Source organism: Passer domesticus, chromosome 1, assembly GCF_036417665.1.
Source record: "Passer domesticus isolate bPasDom1 chromosome 1, bPasDom1.hap1, whole genome shotgun sequence".
Classification (NCBI taxonomy): domain Eukaryota; kingdom Metazoa; phylum Chordata; class Aves; order Passeriformes; family Passeridae; genus Passer; species Passer domesticus.
The window spans coordinates 65,819,470-65,842,604 of NC_087474.1; the positions used below are offsets into that span (position 1 = coordinate 65,819,470).

Here is a 23,135-nt window from a genome sequence, read left to right on the forward strand (position 1 = left end):
TATTTTGCTGTAGCTTTTCTATACATACCTAAACAGCTACTTAGACATGAGTTTTATATATATATTTTTTTATCTGACATGTTAGCAAGAAAATATAATTCTAGAAATACATGGTAGGGGGAAGGGGGAAATATAACCAGAGGTAGGTAGAGCGTGTATCTCAGTAATACAAAGTAATACAAAACTCATGCAGACATTGAAAATACTTTTTCTCATCATCTCTGCTGTATTAATTTACCAATAATTTTTTTTCTACTCAGAGAATTTCTACGTGATCTCAATTAATTACTTCAAGGTCACAATCTTCTCTTTACCTTCCTTATACTGTGTAACAGCAATATGATGCAGCCAGTTTAAACTGTTTGTCCTATAAATGGGTCAACACAAGGCATATTTTGACTGGTTCTGTTGTAGATTCTTTGGTTAGTAAGAGCAATAGGATCTTTAAATGACACTGATCTTGCCATCACATACTGAAGAATGTGCTGTAATTTAAATATGGAGACATTCAATAATGTGAATCTGAAAGCAGAGAAGCCTACTTTTAGTTTGCAACACTTTGGAGTTTGTTCCTTTAGATGTAAAGGAAGTGTCAGAGCTGGCATGCAGTCAGGAGTCCATGCTACACACTGAGCCAATGATTACCACCAACTGATCTGTGGTTCCATCCAAACAAGCATCCACAATGATCTTATTGAACATTTGTGTTTCGTGTAAACTTCAACAAAACAGATGTAGTAAAAGAACAAACAGTACCACTTGTCCATATTGCAAATTAAAACACAAAAGAGACATGACATGAAGAATCGTGGTGAACCACAACAATGACAGAAAGTTTTAAGGGAAAGAGATTTGAATGGGGGAGGAAGTCAAGAAATAATTGCTCATTTGTTTCTGAAATGTCATTTTTCTTCCCTAAAAATTTCTGTCAAAGATTTATTTCCAGGTGTGATGGTTGACCAGGGCCCAGCCACCATTTCAATCCTCAGTGGGCTTGAAGAAGAACACAAGAGTCATCTTGTAGGTCAAAGAAGAAACAGGGACATCATTTACCAATTACTATCATGAGCAAACCAATTTCAGTTTGGGGAACAGTAATTTAATTTACTTCCTATTAAAATAGATCTAGATGGTGAGAATCATAGACAAAACCTAAACCACCTTCCTCCTAATAATTCATCTTTTTTTCAGAGTCAACTTCCCTTTAATTACCGAGTTCTGTTCTTCCCCTCTGCCTCTGCCCTGAGCAGGACGGAAGCTGCACTCAGTCCGCAATCACACCTGGAACCTCTCTTGCACCTCGTACCCCTCTCCCCTCGGGGCTGGCAGCGCCGTTTCACCCCATATCACCTCACCCATCCCTGCCTAGCAGGTGCTCTGTCCTTTCCCGTCTCTGCTTCCCCCAGCCGGGTTTGCGGGGCTGAGGGACTGTAGGGCCGCAGGGGCTGTGCACTGCGCTGAGGCTGCTGGAGCCGGCCGGAACCGGCTGTACCCAGCTCGGGGCGAACCGATCCTCTCCTAAGAGAGCCTGCAGGGGCTTGGCGAGATCCCTGCGAGCGCCTGGTACAACAAAACCCAGTAGATGAACTTATAATAATTGATGAAGTCGGTTAAAAAATACAACTGGCAAGTGTTTAATACCTTTGCATTGGGAGCTTCTCTATTTATGAAGCTCCCAAGAACATTAACTGAAATTTCATTATAGTCAGTCAGTGGTAATGTATCCGGAGTAAAGATAAGAGGTAAGGAAAAATTGCTAAGTCAAATTGTGTATTTAATTTTTGGTGGGGCAGACAAAGCATTTCACTACATTATCTTCCATCAGAAAATGCCCATCTGACATATTTTTCACAGAAAATGTTACTGAATACTTTCGGTAGAATTTTATTTAGTATTTTATTTTTGTTTAGTATGTATTTGAAATCTTGTCTGGTAGTAATATTAGTTTTTTTACACTCCTGAAATAATTGTTTCTGATTTATGCAGTCTTTTGACTTTTGGTTATGACTATAGAGTAAAAAAAAAAAAAAAAAAAAAAAATAGAAGAGAAATTCAGAGTTTCATTGCCCTCTAAAATTTCAGTGGCAGTTTCTGGATAAATCAGGATATGCAATTCCATGTTCACAGAAGGTCTAAGATGTCCTGACCGAATAGTAATCAATCGATACATCTTAGAGGTCAATCTTTTTTACCTCCTGTGATGTTTTTAATAGAGGAAAACTGGCTTAATAATTTTAATAGATACCACCCATTGTCTCTAAGCCTCATGATCTGTGTTAGACAAAGTCCTCTAACTCTCAGAAAGCCACCAATGTGAGTGAACTTCTGTATGCTGTGTGCAAACTCAGCATATTGGCCTTGACCATAGGCCAACACCCATGTGTTATCCAGAAGAATTCCTCAGAGCCACAGTTTTGATATATGGATTGCTTGTATTTCTAACTAAATATATTGTAGGTTAATCTTAGTTAGCTTATGGTGGTAGAATATGAAAATGCCAATTTGCTCCTGTGTGTTTTATTCAGGTAAAAGACATTTCTTTTCCCACTGTGTTCAGTTAGATACTAATATTAGTCGCCTAATTAAATTCTAGATAAATTAGAAGTGGAAATATAATTTACAACTACTGATTGAAACACAAAATTACTTTATGATACTGATAAATCACATCATTTCAGTGCTCATTTTCCATAGCACCCTGTTATCTCCTGTGAAGAAAATCTGTTTTAAAGTCTTGATATATTTATAGACTATTATAACATTAAAAATCTGATGTAAAAAATTATTTTATCAAAGAAAAAATATATTTTGTCAATCCACAGAACTGCAGAGAAAATCTTAAAAATACACGTGTTTCAAAAACAATAATGAAATTTTAGGGAAAATAATTTTCTCATCTTGAACTTTATATTTGTGGGCACTAATAGCAGTGCTTAGAAATAGCACTTTTGTCTAGAATTCTGTTCATAAATATAGGCATAGACAGTGACCATTTCTCTCCTTTGAGAGCTACTGCAATGCATATGGAAAACAAATGTCTAAACGTTACACATTATGATGTAAAGCATATCAGTGCATTTCAGTGTAATATCATAAACCAAATACTGGAACTGGCAAGAAAAAAAACCAACCAGAAACAACCTTGCACTAGAGGCTCTTCCAAGACAGGATAGTTTTGTGTTATAAGAATTTGTTTTTATGTACCACATTAGCCTACAAGGAAATTCTGATAGCATGAGCCAAACTTGGAAATTCATCAGATTTTTTCAACTAGCCATAAAAAAATTGATGTCAAAGGAATCACAATTTGGTGATATATGAGAGACTAACTTTCAGAAGTGGGACTGTACATCAGCTCCCAGCTGCTTCATTTTGGGAAGTTTATATTTTTGCATATTGCCATGGCTTTGGATTTCTCACAGTAGTTTAGTTTATCAGTTTACTCATGTCGACTGTTTACTAATTCCACTGTATACCTGCAAAACTGAGCTATAATAATGCTAAGATTAAAAACCTAATCAGGTCTAGATACTCCTTGTAGGATAAATCTTTGCAACATACTACAAGAAGAAATAAGATCACAAGGCATGGTGTGAAGATGAGAAAGGAATGTGGACCAAGGATCTGGGAAGAATGCCAGAACTTAAAACAACCGTTATACAACAAAGGTCCCTTGCAGTATTGTGATCTACAAATACTAAAAGCAGGGCCACAATGCCATGAAGTTAATCCTGTAACTTGATCTACAGTTAATCCATGCAACTCATTTGCATTCATTGATTACTTTTACACTAGCAAATTAAAGATGACTGGATGGTTTTCTGATATGGATGTTTTTTTTACATGCCTATATTGTAAGAATGCTTAGCTTCCCAAATAGGCTAGCTATATGCAAACTATCCCCCAGGAATACTTCCTATCTGCCAAATGATTACTTGGATTTGTTAGGGAGAATGTTAGTTGCCATGAAATCATACAAGGTGTTGTTCTCACAATAAATACAACCAAGAAAACATTAATTCATAATTAGCAGCCGGTCTAATGATTGGATGATTTTCTTGGTAGAGATTTAGTAAGTTTAAATGAGGTTTGAATTACTAGACTTCAGAAACTTATGTAATAAGGAATATGTTTTTTACATTAGAGAAAGCCAAGGACCTTTGTTTTCAAATGACATAGATTCCTAAATATAATTTTTAAGTACAATTTGTTACCTGTTCAGCTTAGCACCTTTAACAATGAAAATACCTAACTTGCAACAAGTTGAATCATTGAAGCACCCTGATTTCAGCTTTGAGTAAATGTAAAACCACCAAATTGGTTGGTGATGGTGCCAAATTGCTCCCCTTAAAAAGACACAAAATTTGTGGTTTGTCATGCCTGGACTATACTTGTTCTTTGTCTGGAGCTGGAGACTCCCAGGGTAATAGCCTAGCAGCTAGGTCGAACATCCATTTAAATTCATTTTATAAATTAACAAGTATGTAATTATTTTATAGAGTTGTATTTCTTCAGTAACAAGAGAGTCTATAAAACACCATAGTTCACACATATTTGTGACCAAGGAACATTAAAGAAGACAGAATAAGGATTTTAGATCATACGTATCACATTTCATTTGGGTATGCGAAGCACTGACACTGGGTGTAAAGTTGGACTGAAGGAAGAACACCTTTTCAGGTTGTTTGTTTTCTTGAGCTATGGTAGATATAATTTTCATACATGTTAAAGATTGTGTATTCTGCAGGTATGAAAGTAGAGCTGTTGACAGAGGTTGCTAGTTAGTTCAGGTGGCTGTACTGAGCTTTGTGAATCCCATTCTCTGACTCCCAGCTGATCTTAGCCATTTTGTACACCTAACTGGAAACTTCACTTGGGGTTATATTTTCCAGTGTGACAGATCAGTTACAAGCTAGGTGTCCTGATATTCTACATAATTTATATCTTTTTGATTTAATCTAAGATGACTAAAAATAATGTGTTCAAACTATTGTGCAACTTAAATCATTAATCAAGTGTAAATCATTAGTATTTGTACAGGACTTTCCTCATATTTGCATACTGTAATCACCCTGAATATTGTTCATAGACTTACTTAGCTGTTTCTAATGCTGAAGAGCTTTCATGCTGAACTAGACCAGAAATTAACATAAGTCTACTCTAACCTGAGCTGTGGACTTATTTAAAAATAACGCTTAATGCTTAATTTAGCAGAAATACAACACTGTCATTTTATTGGTACATGTGTTTTTTATGTCTCTAAGAAATATTTTTTTATTAAATTGATTGCAAACCTCTTTTAGGTATTAGAATATCTGGGACTTTATAAATAAAAAATGTAAGGAAAAAGATGGTAGACTTATTGTAAGAAGAATGTCCCCTTAGCACTTAGATAATGACCACCAAGGTTTGTGTGCTTACAGCAAAGTTAAGGGGATGCAGAAAATCATAGATACTGATGATACAATTTTTTTGTTGTATCAACTTTGTCTGGGAAGTGAAAATTTTCAGTCTCATAGCTTGGCCTTACTACACACACAGGGACATGCAGATGTATTACAGAAGCAGTAAACAGGATAAAAATAGTGGACTTATATATGTGTTCATTCTGAGTAAGTAATAATGATAGCATATAAATTTAACACAAGTTTTAATTTAAAATGGTTTGAACACTACTATGGTAAAATGTATGGCAGAGTATGCTGAGCTCTGTTGGGAATGCATGTACTCACATTCTATCTACACGTGGACTTTACTGCAGTTGGAGACAAGGATTTTTTTTTTCTTAGAAGGCTTTGGAAAAAGACACCATTTAGCCTGACAGCAGTTTTATTAATCCTCTAGCATTCCATTCAAAATGTATGTATTATACTAGTTTTAAAATAGAGGTAAAACAAGTTTTTGTAGGAAATTGTAGACCCCGAAGTGTTTATTCATTGATCAAAATGCATATTTAGCCGGTCACTTTGCTCTTTTCCCCTAGTTATGATAATGATCCATTTCATATCTGCCTGCTGTAGTGCAATATTTGATTATCAGTTTTCAAAGACTACAGCTGATATTATTTTTGTTTTGTCTGTAGGCTGCTTAGTGACTGAAAGTCACTGCAATGTAGTAAATGTTTTTCTCAGACACCACCTGCTAGATCAAGTGGTGAACTCGTATAAGGATTAAAGATCCACAAATGTTTTCTCCATGGTTTTGGAGCTCCTGTCATTAACTGAGTAGCACAGGGAATAGAAAATTCTACTAGTTTGTCCTGAACATCATAAAATACTTTGCTCATTCAGGTTCTTCTGAAGAATACTTGAATGATCCTCCATCATTCTTTAACCTTTGCTCTTTAAACTTTCTTGAGTGTGGATAAATGGTAGCTGGTATTAGGTGGTTCTAAATATATAATAAACAATGGTAAAATTTTAAAATTTATATTCAAGAAGTGTCCATCCAGATTTCTAAGCATCTTTGAAATTAATTGCAAGAAGGAATGCTAGCAAAAGCAATGAAAATATTTCTTCTTACGGTTTTAACCACGTTTGATTCTAATCCATCAATCCATCATTCCAGTATTACCAACCTAACATAGCGAAAAACTGTCATCTCCTATACAGTTAGATGAACATATTGTTAATCTAACTGCATCAGTATGTCTTCACAATGTGGAGACACTGGGACACCACAAAGGTGTAAAAAATTAAAACATAATGGAATTAATCAGCTGGTGGATATTGCTAAATTTTTGAGATTTTCATTTTAAGAGAGGAAAGGAATGCAATCAGATGTTTTGTTAATTTTTCTGCCTGTCTGTTTCTTGTCTTGTTGACATGAACCATTTGCCAGCATGGGCTCTAAACTTAATCTTGTTATGAAGATCTATACCACAAAGCATTATCAGTCTGCATTACACCATAGGTGCACTAGTACTTAAGAGTGCACTCTTACAAAGCATAGATTAACACTGCAGAGTGTACATGCTTACACTAGATTTAAATACACTAGAAAAGACTAGCTTAGGTGGGCTGTTTGTTAATGTTTTTTGTTTGAGAAACATGTCAACATCCCACATCGTTCAAAGTCAGCTAAGCTGCTTTCTTAAGTTGTTTCAGATAGCCCTATATCTACAACACAGTTCTGTCTAGCTGTGTCTCCTGGTTGTTGCTTGGAGTGCTATGGTTGCTGAGTTTTCATTTAATCTGTTTTCACAAGTGGGACTCATACTAGTTATTGTTTGGGTTGTTTTTAAAAATTCACTCATATTCTAATTTCTTCTTCATACCTTAAAGCATTGTCTACATACAGTAATATTCCAGTAATATTCAGGAGAGCTGGCCTAGATATAACCTGTGGACCAGATTTGATATACAGTTTTCAGTAATGTGGGTACAGTTGGCCTTGTCTGTAATCTGATCCATGAGTCACACTACTGAGAGTGTTGGCTTATGATAGTTATGCTTGATCTCATTGTAGGACTGTGTAGTCAATGTGAGACAGACTTTGGCAGGGAGGAGCAATTATTTTTGAAATTAAGCTTGTGCCCTTAGGCTTCTAGAAGTCTATTACTGCTATCTGCTCTGGAGTACTGTGAGATTGTGTACTTTGTCACGCATGCTTATTGCAAATAAAACAACCTAATGACATTGATTTAATGCAATTTCATACCATATGCAATTTTTCCAGTTGTTCTTTTGTTTTTGACATTTTATCAGTTTGTTCTGAATATGGGGCAAATCTGCTTGAAAATGTTTTAATATATAATGGTATAAAACATGTAGTATTTAAATGCTAACATGTAACTTTGAGTATATATTTAGTTGACAGGAGGACTGATGGAAAAAGATATTCCAGGTGGTTTTCCATTAGGAAAGCATGTTTTCTCTATTCTCATGGTTTAGGAATTGTACTCCTCAATTCAGTGCCTCGTCTGAGACACTTCAAATCATATTACCCCTGTCTGTGAGCAAAACATTTAGAAAAGCAACCCACAATTATCTTTCCCAACTGCAAAAAGGGTATTTTTCATACCTCATGTGTATGTTCCACCCTATCATAACAGCATGTATAGAGATGAAGGGGGCACAGCTGGCATACACACTAGTGTTTTACAGTGAAAAAAATTGCAATGCCCACAGAAAAATGTATGGGTTTAAATTGCTGGGGTCTTCTTTTGATTTGGTTTTGTTGTTTTGGGGATTTTAAAATTAAAAGTCCAGATGTGATGGTATGATAGAAATATTATCTTCCATTGTTAATTCCTGTGCTATCAGAGTTTTGAAGAAGAAAAGAAACCTATCTTCTTGCTGAAATGAATCAATTGCTTGCCTGCTGACCTGATGCGGAGGGTGGGGGGGAGACAGAAGGAAAAAGTGGTCTGGGAAATTAATGCTCATGTATTTTATTCATTACATTTATAAGACCTGAGCTATTTTTCAAATAAAATTTATGGTTTCTTTTAGCAGCTTTGTTTAGTATTAGTGTAGATGAAACTATAAATTTGAAATAACATAATTTTAAACAAAAAAATGGAACCAATGTCTTGTTAATGCAAATTAAAGCTTTAAGAGGAAACAAAACTAGGTGTCACAGTTGTTGCAGTTTGTGAAAAATGCCAATCACTTGTTTTTAAAATTTTAAAAGTTTAATAGAAATAAAATGGTTATAAAATAGTAATATAATTAGAGTAATAAAATTTGAAGAATTGAGATTAGGACAATATGAGACAATAAAAACAAAGAGATATGGACATCTGGGTACCTTTTTCAGGACAACACAAGCCCGAAAAAGGACACCTGTTAACAGAGGATTAACCCTTAAAAACAATCACCTGTTGCATATTCATACATCTCATACATCATGCAAAAATTCTGTTCAAACACAGAATTCTGTCTGGTCACTGTCAACTTCTTCCTCTTAATCCTCATGCCGTCTTCCTGTCTGAGTGAGGTGGGAAGAAGTTAGTTTTCTGCTGATAAGGGAGCAATAAATTCCCTTTCTCTGCAAGATTTAGGTATCCTGTGGCTTCTATCTGGTGCGAGTCCTTTCTTAAACAAACATCTTACATAGCATAGTTTCTATTTTAACATTATGTTATAACCTAAAACTATATTTAATACACTACTTAAGAAAATTAATACAGCATAACTTTCTAACATAGCACATACAATATTCATTTTAATACTTGCGAAAATCCAATCATAAAATACACATTTTTCACAGTTATAATAAAGTCTTGGTTTGAAAAGACAGGTGTCTGCAAAGGAAGGAAGGAGTCTTTTGTAAAATGAAAAATATAAACCCCCTCCCTCTGAATTATTATAGTTTTGAAATTAAGGGGCTCTCAGGCAAAGATATGGGAGTAGGAATAACACTTACTTTTTAGAAAAAAATAAAAAAAAGAAGCAGTAATACAAAACAACACTGACAGAGAATACGACCTGACACCCTATTGGTCAGGATGTTGGTAGTAGTCTGATTTAATGGTGGCTGCAGTCCTTCCGAAGTGATAGATGTGGTTCTGCTGAAGCAGTGATCCTGTAGAAGGCTGTAGTTTTCCTCTGAAGGGTCCAGTGGTGGTATAAATGGGCTTGGTCTTCCTCTGGGAATCCAGCGGAAAAGAAAGCTGCTTTTCTGGGAATCCAGTGGGAAAAGGCTGGCTGTGGTGTTCCAAATCTCAGATTACATTCAGGTAGAAATGCTTGTCTTCTTCTCCTGGGCAGAGCATCTCACAATTGGATGATGCAATTGTATCAGACATGTAGTGAGACTCAATGGCCCATTAACAGAAGATGTTTCCCAGAAGGAGGATTGGTTGTGGAGAAGGTAAAGAAAACTGCCCCACCTGGTTTTAACAGGTGGCTCAGTTAAGAGAAGATAACTGACCTACCTCTGACAAATGGCAATAGAATACACAACCCCAGCCACATCTTGCACTTGCAACTTAAGACAAATAATTATAAAGTTTATAGATGATTAGGTTCTGCCATCCCAATGTAAATGGGTATATATCTTATTTAGTAGATTGTTGATGAACTAGGTGATTGTTTTAGGTTATTTCCAACTAAACTGTTCTATTCTAAATCCCAACAAGGCTGTTAACTTGGTGATTTGTCTTGGCCAAGTTTGTTGTCTAGATTTTTTTTTCAGGATATAGTGAAAAAGTTAGCTCTAGACAGCATTTTATCTGCAGGTTTTAATTAATTCTTTCAGGAGGTATCTTCCTCTCTCGCTCTCTGTCTCTTTCTGTCACCCCCCCCACCTCTTTGTCTCTCACTCTAATACTCTCTCCTTTCCTCTTCCTCATCTTTCTCATCTTCTACTTCATCTCCCATCTTTCCTTCATCTCTTTGTCCTCTTTCCCTTTGCCTCTTTTCCTTCTCGTAGTCTCCCGCTTTCTCTTCCTATTCTTCTCCTCCTCTCTTCCTTTCAATCTCTCCCAGCTTACTTGCTCTCTGCAACCTCTCCCCGTACTGTCTCACCTCCTCCCTCTCTGAAAGAAATGTAGGTGAATCTCTTACAAAGACACATTTAAAACATGCAGACTCAAATGAGATGCAGCCGTAATTGTCTGCTGATCAAAACAATTGAACTTATGTCTTTGTCATCAAATAGCAAGAGGAAGGAGGAGCTGGTACACAGCATAAAACAGGTGGTATAGAGACTCAAATAAAATTTTTATACAAGTTTTGAGAATTTTTCCTGATTCAGACCAGCTCTGGTTTGGTCGCAGGGACTGCACTTCCCCAGGTAACTGGATTATGTAGTTAGGTTATTGGATTATTCCTTCTGATTTAGTTTCATCCAAAGGAACTCTGTTTACATGCTGTGAAATTGTTTTGTGATGGAAAACTGCAGCAAGAGGGGACTGATAAGGAGATTAGCATCAGAAAAGCACTCCTGATCCAAACTAAACTTGCACGTTTGCAAATGCAACAAAATAAATTAATGGAGTCAGAATTTACTAACCTATAAATTAGGGTAAGAGAGCTGCACATGCTGATTATCAAATTTAATAGTGATCAATGTGGTGTCTGTTGAAGACATGAAACTATGAAGAAGTTAACTTCTTTGTCAGGATTTGGGTTACAGCAAAGTAGTTCTGCTCCATTTGAAGTTAAGAGGAGTAGAGTCAAGGTATGACAGATTATTGCCCCTGTTTTGTAACAGGACATAAATAAATAAATAAATATATTTGAAGCTTTTGTGCAGTGTCCCTTGCAAGATTGGGCCACATAGGGAGATGTAAAATTTTATTGCTCATCAGTTAGATCTTTTTTTTTTTCCCCAGTAAGAATGCCCACACTGATATGACTCATATTTTGACTTTTGAAGTAGTAATTTGATCATAAATAGTATTTACTGTAAGAAAAGGAATGGATGAATTATGAAGAAAAATAGTAATGATTCATAATACAGTTTTAGTCTACAGATTTATGGATGCATCTATGTTGAAATAAGTTATAAAAAGAAGGAAAAGATTGCTTAGACTTGCAAGTCACGACATGAGGCATTGCAAATACTAAGGTTAAAACATTCATGATCTGATACTTCTGTTATTTGAGGCATAAGCTTGCTTCTTTAATTTTAAAATACATACTAAAATGGAGAAAGAAAAGTGTGTGAAAATTTACCAGACAGTGAATTACTCACAGAATCACAAAATAGTTGGTGTTAGAAGAGGTCTCTAGAGATCATCCAGACTAGCCCCCGTGCTAAAGCAGTCTCACTTCCTCCAATATTAAGTGTATTTTGGTCTATTAAGAAAAGCTGCCATCTGTAATAATGGGTGGGTCTTCCACTTACCCTATCCTTAAAACCAGATATTTCCAGATATGCTTCTAGTTTACATTTGTCTGCTTTTCCCTCCTGACTTTCCAGAATAACCTCACTGTGGGTGGGCTCATCAACTCCAAGCAATTGTTAATAGGGAAAGGAAAAACATACTATATCCATACAAATTACCCTGGTTTGTGGATATTTATTCAAGCTTTTATGTTAGATTATTAGCTGTCTTGAGCAGTTCCTGGGCAAGCCCACAAAAATGTGTTTGGTGACCATTTTGTTGACCAAAAATAAGCATGCTTTATTCTGAAATTTGCAATATAATACTATTACTGTGATTTTTTTAGGGGTTTGAGCTGCAGTGTTTAAAGTAGGTATATATTTAAAGATTATTTCTTTTCCATTACCTTTGAAAAGGAATAAATGGGAGTGGTTTAACAGATTTTTAAGTTAAAAGTAGCAGTGAGCATCTCCAAGGAAATATATCAGTCTATTCACCATGGGAGTCAGATCCTTAATTAATGGAAATCAGCAGTGAAATGCTGCATATTTACACCCTGTAAGAACATGTATTCCTACGATCTGAAAACTACAAATAATGCCTTAATAGCCAAATTAAGCCACTCAATTTACAGAATATAGAATTTGTACTATGTTCACCATGGTCTTAAGTACTGTTTGCACTGCATTAAATACTTTCCTTATTTTGTTACTTTTTAAAACCTGCCAAACTTTACTAAAAAACCATTTCTTAAGATCCTCAAATACAGTTAATTTTGACAACAAAATGGAGAAGTAAATTTCTTATTATCTCATAATTTCTTTTGGTACAAGATTCCTATTTATAGGGATAATGCTTTGTTTTTCTAATTAACAGATAACTTATTTTAATTACTGAATTAATTTTTAAATCTGATTATAGACATTCTTTAATGCTAACCTGCATTTCAAGTTTTGTTATTTTTTCAGTTTTGAAAAACATAATCCTACAACAGTATGTTTTTTCCATGTGAAAGCTTATATACATAAACTGAAGAATTTTCACAAAGAAATGATATTTTTCTACTTATATCCATTATGTGCCTAATTGTAATCAAGTCTATATTGTACCTTATACAAGTACTGTAAGTACCTTTCAGACTCTTCACACAAGAAAATGTTAGACATCCTCTCTAGCCTTTAAAAAAAAAAAAGCAAAAAAATGTGTAGTGAGTCTGAACATTGGCAAACCATGCAAGTACATATTGTGAAGGGACTGGAGAAAGTCTGAGCTAGCAGACATGCTAAACTGCTCAGATCTCTTTGGTTAAAAAGCAGAATACTTGAAAGTGTTATTAAAAAGTTGGAAATGTTTAATTTATGGAAGATTGTTTGCCATCAAAGACAAACTACCCACAATATGTTGCAAGTTATGCCTTAAAAGTACTTTCAATATGTTAAAAACAATTTCTAATCTTGTTGGCTATGTAAGGTTATCAAGAAGTCAATGTGAAAAGTTGTTTTCTTCCTACAGTAACTCTAATGCCTTTTTACTTAGTTTACTTGTTCACGTGGGAGGCAGCAGCCATTGAGCTGATGGATAACAAGTTGCTGAGAGAGTTCAAATAAGGATATTAATACTGTTACATCCATCTGTAAACACTCTTCAGTCAAAGGCTCTGCAGCCTTTGACTTTATTGACTGTGATGATGTTAAGACTTCAAAGAAAAGCCGATAGTTTAATATTTGCATAGCTAAAGACAGTTTACATTAAATAAACTCTCTTTTGACAGTACTTGGAGAATAAATAGATGATTTTACAAATTTACCCTCAAGCTATGGCTGTACTTTTTGTATCAATGATATTATCAAAACAAATAAATATTTATTTTAGAAGTATCCTATTGGCTTTAGAAGAAAAAGTAGTATTTAGTTCCCTTTGAAATGTGTATCTAGATGACAGAGAGATCCAATTGCTGTTATGACATGAATAAAGTGTTTTTAATGTGACCAAAGAGGTAGGTCTTGTTTCAAGTAAGAGAAGGCCCCGGGCCAAAATTTCCATGACCATTAAACAAAGTTCTTTTCTGGACACCAAAAACTTTCACATTTGTAATTTTTTCAGTGCCATTGCACAGAAAGTGTGTGAAGAAAGCAAAAATATTACCATTTTACTTGTGTGCTATCCAAGAGTTAATTTTTTTAATTACTTTTTTGTAGTTTTTATAGAAAGTCAGTTGGGACAAATTCTAACTGTTAAACTACTGAACTACATAACAATCAGAGTATTGTAGAATTATAGAATCCTATATATTGAAAAAGACCTCTAAGATAATATGAAAAACTGGATAGATTGGTGTCTTTATGACATTTTGGGATACATATGTGGGGAAGGAGGGGGCAGGTTTGGCCTTGTTCTGATGAGGTAGTGCACTGCCCTGTACACCCCCACCACTACAGCCTGTACTCCAGAGTGGCAGTGGCTGTCAATCCTTGGCACACCAGAGGCAATGCCCCACACCACCTCTGGAGCCCCAGCCTAGCTCCTACGAGGCCATATGACTGGATGTCCCACCTGGGGGAACACCACAGGAAGGCCAAGGGGTGTTTAAAGCTGAACATGAGACAAGCATGTGTCTTGACCCTTGACCCTTCAAGGGAAATTTCCATTGAAATTTATATCTGAACGCTGCTGGAATCCTGGAGTTGGCAGCTATATGTGTGCTTTCCTACATCTTTTCTCTCTCTTTCTCCTTCTTCTAATTACTTCTTGGAATTTTTGAGTAACAAAAATCAAATCTTGAGTTTCCTTAATTGAACGGGCCAGGTTAATCCTAAGAAAAGTGTTTTACGTTGATTGAATATTGCACCAAACCTTTCCCAAAGTTTTCTGATTTTCTGAAGTGACCAGTAAAATTCCGTTTGTTCTGATCTCTTAAGAATTTCTTGTCAGTATTTCTCCCATGTGTCTAACTCAGGGTACGTGAACAACTGTAAGCTCTTTTAAAAGTCTCATTGAGTGAGTTGTTAGGGGCCTTTTGTATCATCAGCCCTACCCATTGATCTAACACTGTCAATCCCACCATTAAGCCATGCCCCTAAGCACCATATCCACATGTCTTTTAAATACTGCCAGGGATGGTGACTCAACTACTTCCCTGGGCAGCCTTTTCTTATGCTTGATAACAGTTTTATGAAGACATTTTACTAATATCCAGTCTAAAGCTTTCCCTGATACAACTGGAGGCTATTTTCTCTTGTTCTGTGCATGTTATTAGGAGAAGAGACTGACATCCTTCCCACTACAACCTCCTTTCAAGTAGTTGTATAGATTGATAAGGTCCCCCTGAGGCTCCTTTTCTCCAGGATAAACACTCCCAGCTCCCTCAGCTGCTCCTCATAACACCTGTGCTCCAGACACTTCACCAGCTTTGTTGACACACTCCATCATCTCACAGTGTGTTTTTTGAAGGGAAGGGCCAAAAACTGAGCACAGGATTTGTGGTGCAGTCTGGTGCAAGCAGTGCTGAGAACAGGGGGTCAAACACTTGCCTGGTCCTGCTGGCCACACTATTTCTGATACAGGCTAGGATGCCATTGGTCTTCTTGGATATGTGGGCATGGCTGGCTCATGTTCAGCCAGCTGCCAACCAACACACTCAGATCCTTTTCTGCTGGGCAGCTTTCAAGCCACTCTGCCCCTGACCTGTTGTACTGTGTGAGAAATGACTTGTCACTTTTAAAAAATTTAAGGTTTATTAAACCTTAACAAAATACAACAAAGGACTGAATAAGGAAAAAGGACAGGGCACTGGGAGTTTGTGACTGGCTGCCATGAGCTCACCCACAAAATGGGTGCTCTGCCTTCTATACCCCTGATGTTGCATCAGTCAACCTTAACCTCCTAAAGTTTGTCAACCAACTCTTCTTTGCCATCCATTGGTGGAGACTACTTTCTTACAAATTGATTAGAGGTCAGGCGTTGTCATGCCGTGCCTCCCTAGCAACAAGCCTCCCCTATTCACAAATGCTCCATGCAAGGGGTACATGTACACACCCTTCCCCCACACGTTCTGGGTGATCTAGGCTGACCAGTAGCAACAATATAGACGGGGGAAAAGGTACTATGGGGACAGAGGACATAAAAACAACAGATCATAGTAACATAACCATGCATCAATAAAACTTCTCTTAACATACGCACAATATTCAGCCCCTAAATGCAAGAGCCAACCATCATATTACCCATCTATAATACAATGCATAGTGTTGTTGTGACCCAAATGCAAGGCCTGGCATCTGTCTTCTTGACCCTCATAAAACTGGCCTTGGTGCGTGGATCCAGCCTGTCTGGATCCCTCTGTAGAGCCTTCCTACCCTCAAACATACCAACAATTTTGCCCAACTTGGTGTTGTTTGCAGAGTAAGTGGGGTTGTACTTGATTCCCTCATCCAGATCATCAATAAGACTACTAAACAGGCCTGACTCCAATACTGAGCCCTGGGGAAAACCACTTGTGACTGCCAGATGGATATAACTACATTCATCGTCTGGACCCTATCATCCATCCAGTTTCTTCCCAGTGAGCAGTCTACCTATGAAACTCATGAACAGCCAGTTTCTCCAGGAGAATGCTGTGGGAAAGCATGGTGAAAGGCTTTACTGAAGTCTACATAGGCAACATCCACAGATTTTCCCTCATCCATAAGTGGGTTACTTTGTCATAGAAGAAAATCAGGTTGGCCAAGTAGGACTTGCCTTTCACAAACTCCTGCTGTCCAGGACTGATATCTTGGTTATTCTGTACATGTACATGGCATTCTAGATGAGCTGATCTATATCCTTCCCTGGCACCAAGGTCAGGCTGGCAGACATGCAGTTCCCTGGATCATCCTTCTGACCCTTGTAGATGGGCATCACACTAGGTTACCTCCAGTTAGTGGGGACTTCCCATTATAACATATAAAATTAGCACCACTGTTTGCAGAATTTATACCGTTAATGGCTTACAATGACATTTCTAAAAAAAGAATCTGCCTGTTTTATTTTATCACCAGATGGCAGAGTTAAAGAAAGAACTGTGAATATTTCCACTTTGGATATGTAACTTCAGCTTTCTTATGTAGGGTGATGTGTCCAGAAAGAGTTAATTTACCTTCTATTAATGAAAGTTATGTTACAAATGTTCTAATTTGAGCAGAAGGATGTTAAGAAAATACATGCTACTAATCAGCTTTAAAAATCCTGATCCAAATAATTTATTTGATGATTCAGGATTTGGGTTTTTTTGGCTTTTATTTTCATCATGGTAATGAAAAACATTCCTCCATAACATAAGGAAAAAAATTAGTAAGTCATGTAAATCAAATGCAAACAAGTAGACAGTTAGAAAGACAAAATATAATCTTCAGCACTTCAAATGCAAAAAATAAAGTTTTAAAAAAATAATTCCCAGAGAGATTAGATAACACACTAAACTAGACCCACATGTGCAGTTGGATCAAGAGAGAGAACTTTCAAGGCTGGGTGAGTGAGGAGTTTCTGTGTTAATGGAAAGAAAGGAAAATAATGCTAAAAATTCAGGAGAAATTTCCTATGATATCCTGATGAATTTCTGGAGCTGAGAAAAATAATGTGTTGAGTAGTAGAAAGCAAGTAGACAGTAGATGCAACATGTTCATACTTGAGGGGAGAAGTCTGAGGATAACACAGAGAAGAATATAACATAAACAAACATGATACTCCTTCCTTAGAAGGTTAACACAAAATAATGCTGAAGTGTATAGAAATTAGGATTTCAGATTTGGGTGTTTATAGAGCATATATGCTGCAGTGCAAGTAAATGACTGTCAAGTGAACAGGTAGATGTGAACAAGTTTGAAAATAGTTATCTGAACTAACACGTTAGGACACTGCGTTTCTACTTGGCTACAAAGCAAAATTTGGCTCTTGGACAGATTCTAGTGTTACTGGAAGGCTTGTCTGGCTCTGCCTATATAGGCTGAATTATACTTCTGATTTACAGCAAAAGATACCACTCTTGTTTGTAATTTAGGCCATGAGATACTGATATGCGTGAATACTGATCAGGGTGACAAATGTCTAAACTGGAACCACAATCTTCATTGCCTTTTTGTGATATTACAGAGGACTTTGTTTGTTTTTCCCCCTTTGTTCTGAAGTGTAAGGGAAATACCATTAACCTCAAATTGATTAAATTATAATTTTTGTGATCTCAAACTGTGAAATGCTATATAAATACTGAGTAAATTTAATTACAATGAGAGGTTTCATTACATTTCACCTATTCCTTTTCATTTTCATGTGTTTTTTATGTTTTCATTAACAGTGTTGCTGCTTCAGAAACATGGCAGAGTAAATAACAAGCAAAAGTGTTCAAATAATTCATACTGGATTCTAAGTGGTTTTGCAGTTTGACTGTGCTTGGGGGTTTTTTCCCAATAAACCCAGACAGTCTAAAGAAGATCTTTAGAACAAACTCTAGGTTCTGCTTTTTGAAAATTACAGGCATAGCTTCTAGTAATTCAAGTGGTGTTCTAATTTCTGCTGCTAATGAATAGATGCTCCAAAATAGCTGGTTGGATAACTCATAGAACTGACTGCTCACTGAAGAGAAAAAATGTTACGCAGTTCAGGGCTTTACAAGCAGTGTCAGTGGTTATTGTTGCTTTGCTAATGAGCAATCTATTGAATTAAACTTCACTGAACTATAATTCTGACAATCAGCCTGGATTCCTGGTCAGGTTTATGTCTGAAATCTTGGTGTTCAGGGAATTTTACTGGAATAATTTATGTTAATTTAACTTTGATGTTGGAATTTCATATACTATGAATTAATATTTCTAGGAGAGATTGGCGTGTAGCAGCCAGAAAATATCTTTTTCCGTGTCCATCATGCCTAATCTCTTTTGTATGTTAACCCATCTCAGTGCTTCTTTTCTGTGCAGACACTGAGCATGACAGAGGGAGAATAATGAAGCCTTACCTTTTCACACTGAGTTGGTGGGCTATGTATCAGCTAGTAGATTAAAGAAATATGCTAGTAAAATGTTGTTCATGATGTCTTATGTAAGCTGTCTTAGAATCAAGGAAAGGAGCACTTAGTTCCTAGCTGTCTTGTCACTGTCTGGGTTTTGGTTTCAGAAGGCTATGAAAAGGGAAAGCAAGCGAAAGATGACAATGAGGTTAGAACTGTATGAAAGATCCCTTTTGAAAACAGCAGTTTTCAAAATTCATCACTCTTTGAATTTAAAGATAATTCTAGTTTTTGTTTGTGCAGATGCATATCAGCCCTCAGTGAAACATACTGAAAAACTGGAACATACCAACTTGCAGTGCACTTGCTCAATGGAGTATGACTATGTCCAATGTGTAAAATCAGTGTCCATGATCATATTTGCAGTTGGATAGTAGGGACGTAAAGAGTTCAGGTAAGTGGTTCCCCTACTGCAGCACAGTTACTTTGAGTGAAAACAATGTGGCAGATACAGACTTTGTTACAGTTTATTCTCATTTTGGGGACTAAGACATCTCCGCATTATGTCCCTTCCATATTTTCCAGAGACAGTGTCACAATATAAACTAATCATCTATATCAGCAATAGGCTTGCTCCTGAAAAAAACTGGCAGGCTAATGAAAACTACACTCAACTTATTTAAAAATATATTCCTTTTGGTGGATGCTGCTGAAGGGATAGACTACTTGCTAGTTCTGAAAATTAAACAAGGGCAGGAAAAAAAAAAAAGGCATACAATTGTAAATAATACCATCTTGAAAAGTTGTTTTTGGGTATACAGAGAACTCTAGCATGAGTTCATATTTTCAAGGAAGCAATTTTTCTAGAACTGGGGATACCTGAGAAAGTAACTTCTTAAAATCTATTAATCATTACTTCTTATTTTCATACTATACTTACTTTGGATATTCTGAGGCCTCTGATTCATGTCATAGCATCAGTAAATCATCTTTCTTCCTTTATATCTTGACCTGCTCCATTTAGAAAATAACCTTCTGGGTCTGCTTTGAAAATGAACTAAGAATCTTCAGGGCCTCCAATGGTCAGCAACTCATAGGAGGGTATAAGAATTATACCATTTGCCACAGTTCAGATTTTGCCTTTATAAACAGTACTGAGTACATTTTGTACCATCTTAGGAGTAGTTCCAACACAGCTGATGAAAAGGTTCTCCTTGGTTTCTTCATTGGCTGTGAGCTAGATGTCAGCATAATCAGGAGCAGATTAGCATGCTATTCTTAAACTGGCTCAGCTCTTTAGAAACAATCAGAGGGTGAACAACTTTCCTACTGAAATCATTGACTAGCTGACAGCTCAATCCACTTGAACTGTGAGCCATAGCTGTGTTGAGTTAAAACCAAATGAAATGAAATTTTCCTATGTACTTGAACATGTTTACACATTAACTGATGCTTATGTTTAAATATAGACTGATTAAAAACAATTAAAACATCAAGAAAACTCTATCAAGTCTCCATAGTTTGGACTAGGTGCATATGATCTATACAGTAAGGCACTCTCTCAATATATATTTTGAGATGGGTAATATTGTGAGTCATCTATGTGACCAGCAGCCTGAACTTTGTATAATGTATGGGACATTGTTCCCGACAACAGTTAAAAGGAAATTGTCAGAACTAAAAATAGTGCTGTGCATCCTGGTTTGGCTCAGGTTTTATTCTTCTTAACTGTAATTTTCTCTATGAACACTAGATGAAGCCCTGATGCTTCTACACAATAGGAAAAAAATAACTCAATGAGACAAATTGTGTCTATTGAAGTCCTGACTTCTGCTAAGCCAAAAGAAGCAGAGTTTTTTTTTCTGGTCTGTTCTCCTGTTGCACAGATGACTTCCTCTGAGCTCAAAATGTTCCCAGTCAGGGTAACTAAATAACTAAATAAAGTAAAAGAGGTGTTATGCTTCCTTTTCTTTTCAAAGTATCTTTTAATTCTATTTCCTTTCTCTCTTTAGGCTTGTCTTCTTGAAAAGTTAAAAAAAAAGTGGTATAAATATATTTCATCATCTAACTTCAAAATGGTGTTTAAATTTCTGTTCTGAAAAAGCAACACTTTGGTTTACCGACTGGTGTGTCTCCAAGACTGGTCTGATTTCAGTGTCTGAAAACAATTAAGAAGCTGAATGGCTTTTTATCCTCTTCTGCTGCATTCCAGCATGAGTAATATCAAATCAAAAAGAAGGTATGAAAAAGACTGGGGACAGTAATGGGAAGTCAGAGGAGAACCCACACTCTAGTCTCACAGATGATGAAAAATAATCAAAATTATAGGTTGTAGGAATTTTTTTTTTTAAACAAAGCTTTACCACCTCTACTGTGATAATCTAAGGAGCTCTAAGAGAATAAAGCTGTTTGGTCAGCTCTTTGTTCTGCCTCTAAAAAGTCACAGCCCATAGAGGAGTACTTTCCATGAAGAGAACTTGTACTCATTTGATTATATACATTGTAGAGAGCACAAGCAAATGAATAACACAAAATTGAAATTTCCTTGTTGGCTATAGCTTATGTCTAAGTAACATGTAAGTGTTTCTCTTCTTCACAGTTCATATTTCTCTCCAGGTACTTAAGTTCTTATGTAGCTGATGATCCAAGGAGGAAGATAACAAATGTCTCCTAGTCTTTCCTGAAGCTGTGTTGCAGAACAGAGGAACAGCACTGCAATGGTAAAATACAGCCTCAAAGAACTTTGAACACAAAGACCTCAAAATAGCCATTGTGCAGCATGTGTAAATTTTCCTTATTTTAGAGAATTGAAACATAAAAATTACTGAATCTATCTCGGGTTGAGAAATTCAAGAGGTGAGAGGAATCTGTGTGTCCACAGCATCTGATCTACTTTTTTAGCAAGGAACCCCAAAACATCAGTTTTCCTACTGATGCATTTTCTCACCTATCTGCAGCAACTTGGAACTGCACATCAGAGTGCACTCTGAGTTCACAGACAGACTGCCTGAAAATGGCTTCCATCAAGAGAAAACTGCAGTTGTGTAGTAAACAAATGGATTTTAAAGATCTAATGTGGTTTTCATTACGAGAGGCCCATGTTCATAGTTCATCAGCTCAAACTGCAGCCCATTTTATGTTTCTGACTGACTTCAGAAGACTGAAGTTTCTATGTGGCAGAATCAAGTGGTAGTTTTCTAACATTAGGAGAAATGCTGTAACAAGGAATAAATTATTTCAATTAAATATTCACAGTCTTCTTAGTTCTTATTTCTAAGTAGCAGATATTTTATGCCATCAGTACTTCAGGATTTTCCATTACTTGAGAACATTTTGGATGCACTTTTCCTCATAAAAGTGAAGAAAGTGGAGTAATAAACAGTATAATCATCAAGTACTTCATATTATCCTCTAAGGAAGGATAAGAAGCAAGAGAGAAAGTCTACTAATGGCTAAAGGAGTGAAACCAATCCTTTCTTTGTCATGGAAAAGGCTGTGAATCTATCACTTCTCCCAGAGGTTATAAAATCTAATTCATGATTCCACTTTAGACATCTAAGAAATGGATTTTATAAAAATGAAGCAGGTGAAATGGGCAGTAGTAGTAGTATAGTAAACACATTATATGTCTGCTGCATTGATAAAACTTACCTGTGGAGAATGCTGAAATTTAAGGATCAACATTATGTTATGAAAGGTTTAAAGATTAAGGGTTATTGCATCTAAATATGTCCCAAAATGAAGATATCTTTCTTTGAGTTTGTTTTCTATAACGAAAATAGCAACATGTATGTATAGTATAGTTTAGTACCAACTAAAACCCTGATAATATTTAATTTCTGCTTCTTCTTTATCCTCGTTTTGTTTAGCTATTGGAAGCCAAAATCTGCCATATTTACACTAAAAAATGCTCTATGTATCTATGCTCTATCTATCTGTGTTTTCCTACATCTGTATTTTCTTGCCCTGAAATACCTTATTTAGTTCAATAGAAAGATTAGTTCAAAGCAAAAGCAGTAGAATCAACCACTGGAATAATCATGCAAGGCCAACTATTTACTTTCCTTAACAAAGTACTTAGTTACTGTTTTCCTGACCCACTGCCATGATACTAGCACTACTTACTATAATTAATGACATCATAGTTTGGTTATTAGCATCAAATTGCTCATGAATTTAAACAATAAACTCAGCTGTTTAGATCAGAGATTTCACAGTGTTTAATATCCTTTTTCTGCATGGATTTGATTGACCACTACTAGCAAATTTAACCACCAGGTGACACTATTGCTGTAATATGGTATATAACTGGACATATTTTATCAAGTAGAAAAAGAATATTAACTTTCATAAGCGGAAGTTTTACAAAATCAAAAATTTAGA

General features: G+C 36.1%; 1 long non-coding RNA gene across 1 annotated transcript; it reads left to right on the plus strand.

Moving 5' to 3' along the window:
* The first annotated feature begins 1,498 nt into the window (after positions 1-1,498).
* LOC135288116 (uncharacterized) lies at positions 1,499-21,954 on the plus strand. The gene is made up of 4 exons (XR_010351414.1): positions 1,499-1,742; positions 19,056-19,206; positions 20,765-20,991; positions 21,369-21,954. It is a non-coding gene; the product is annotated as an uncharacterized LOC135288116 (long non-coding RNA).
* The last annotated feature ends 1,181 nt before the right edge of the window (positions 21,955-23,135 follow it).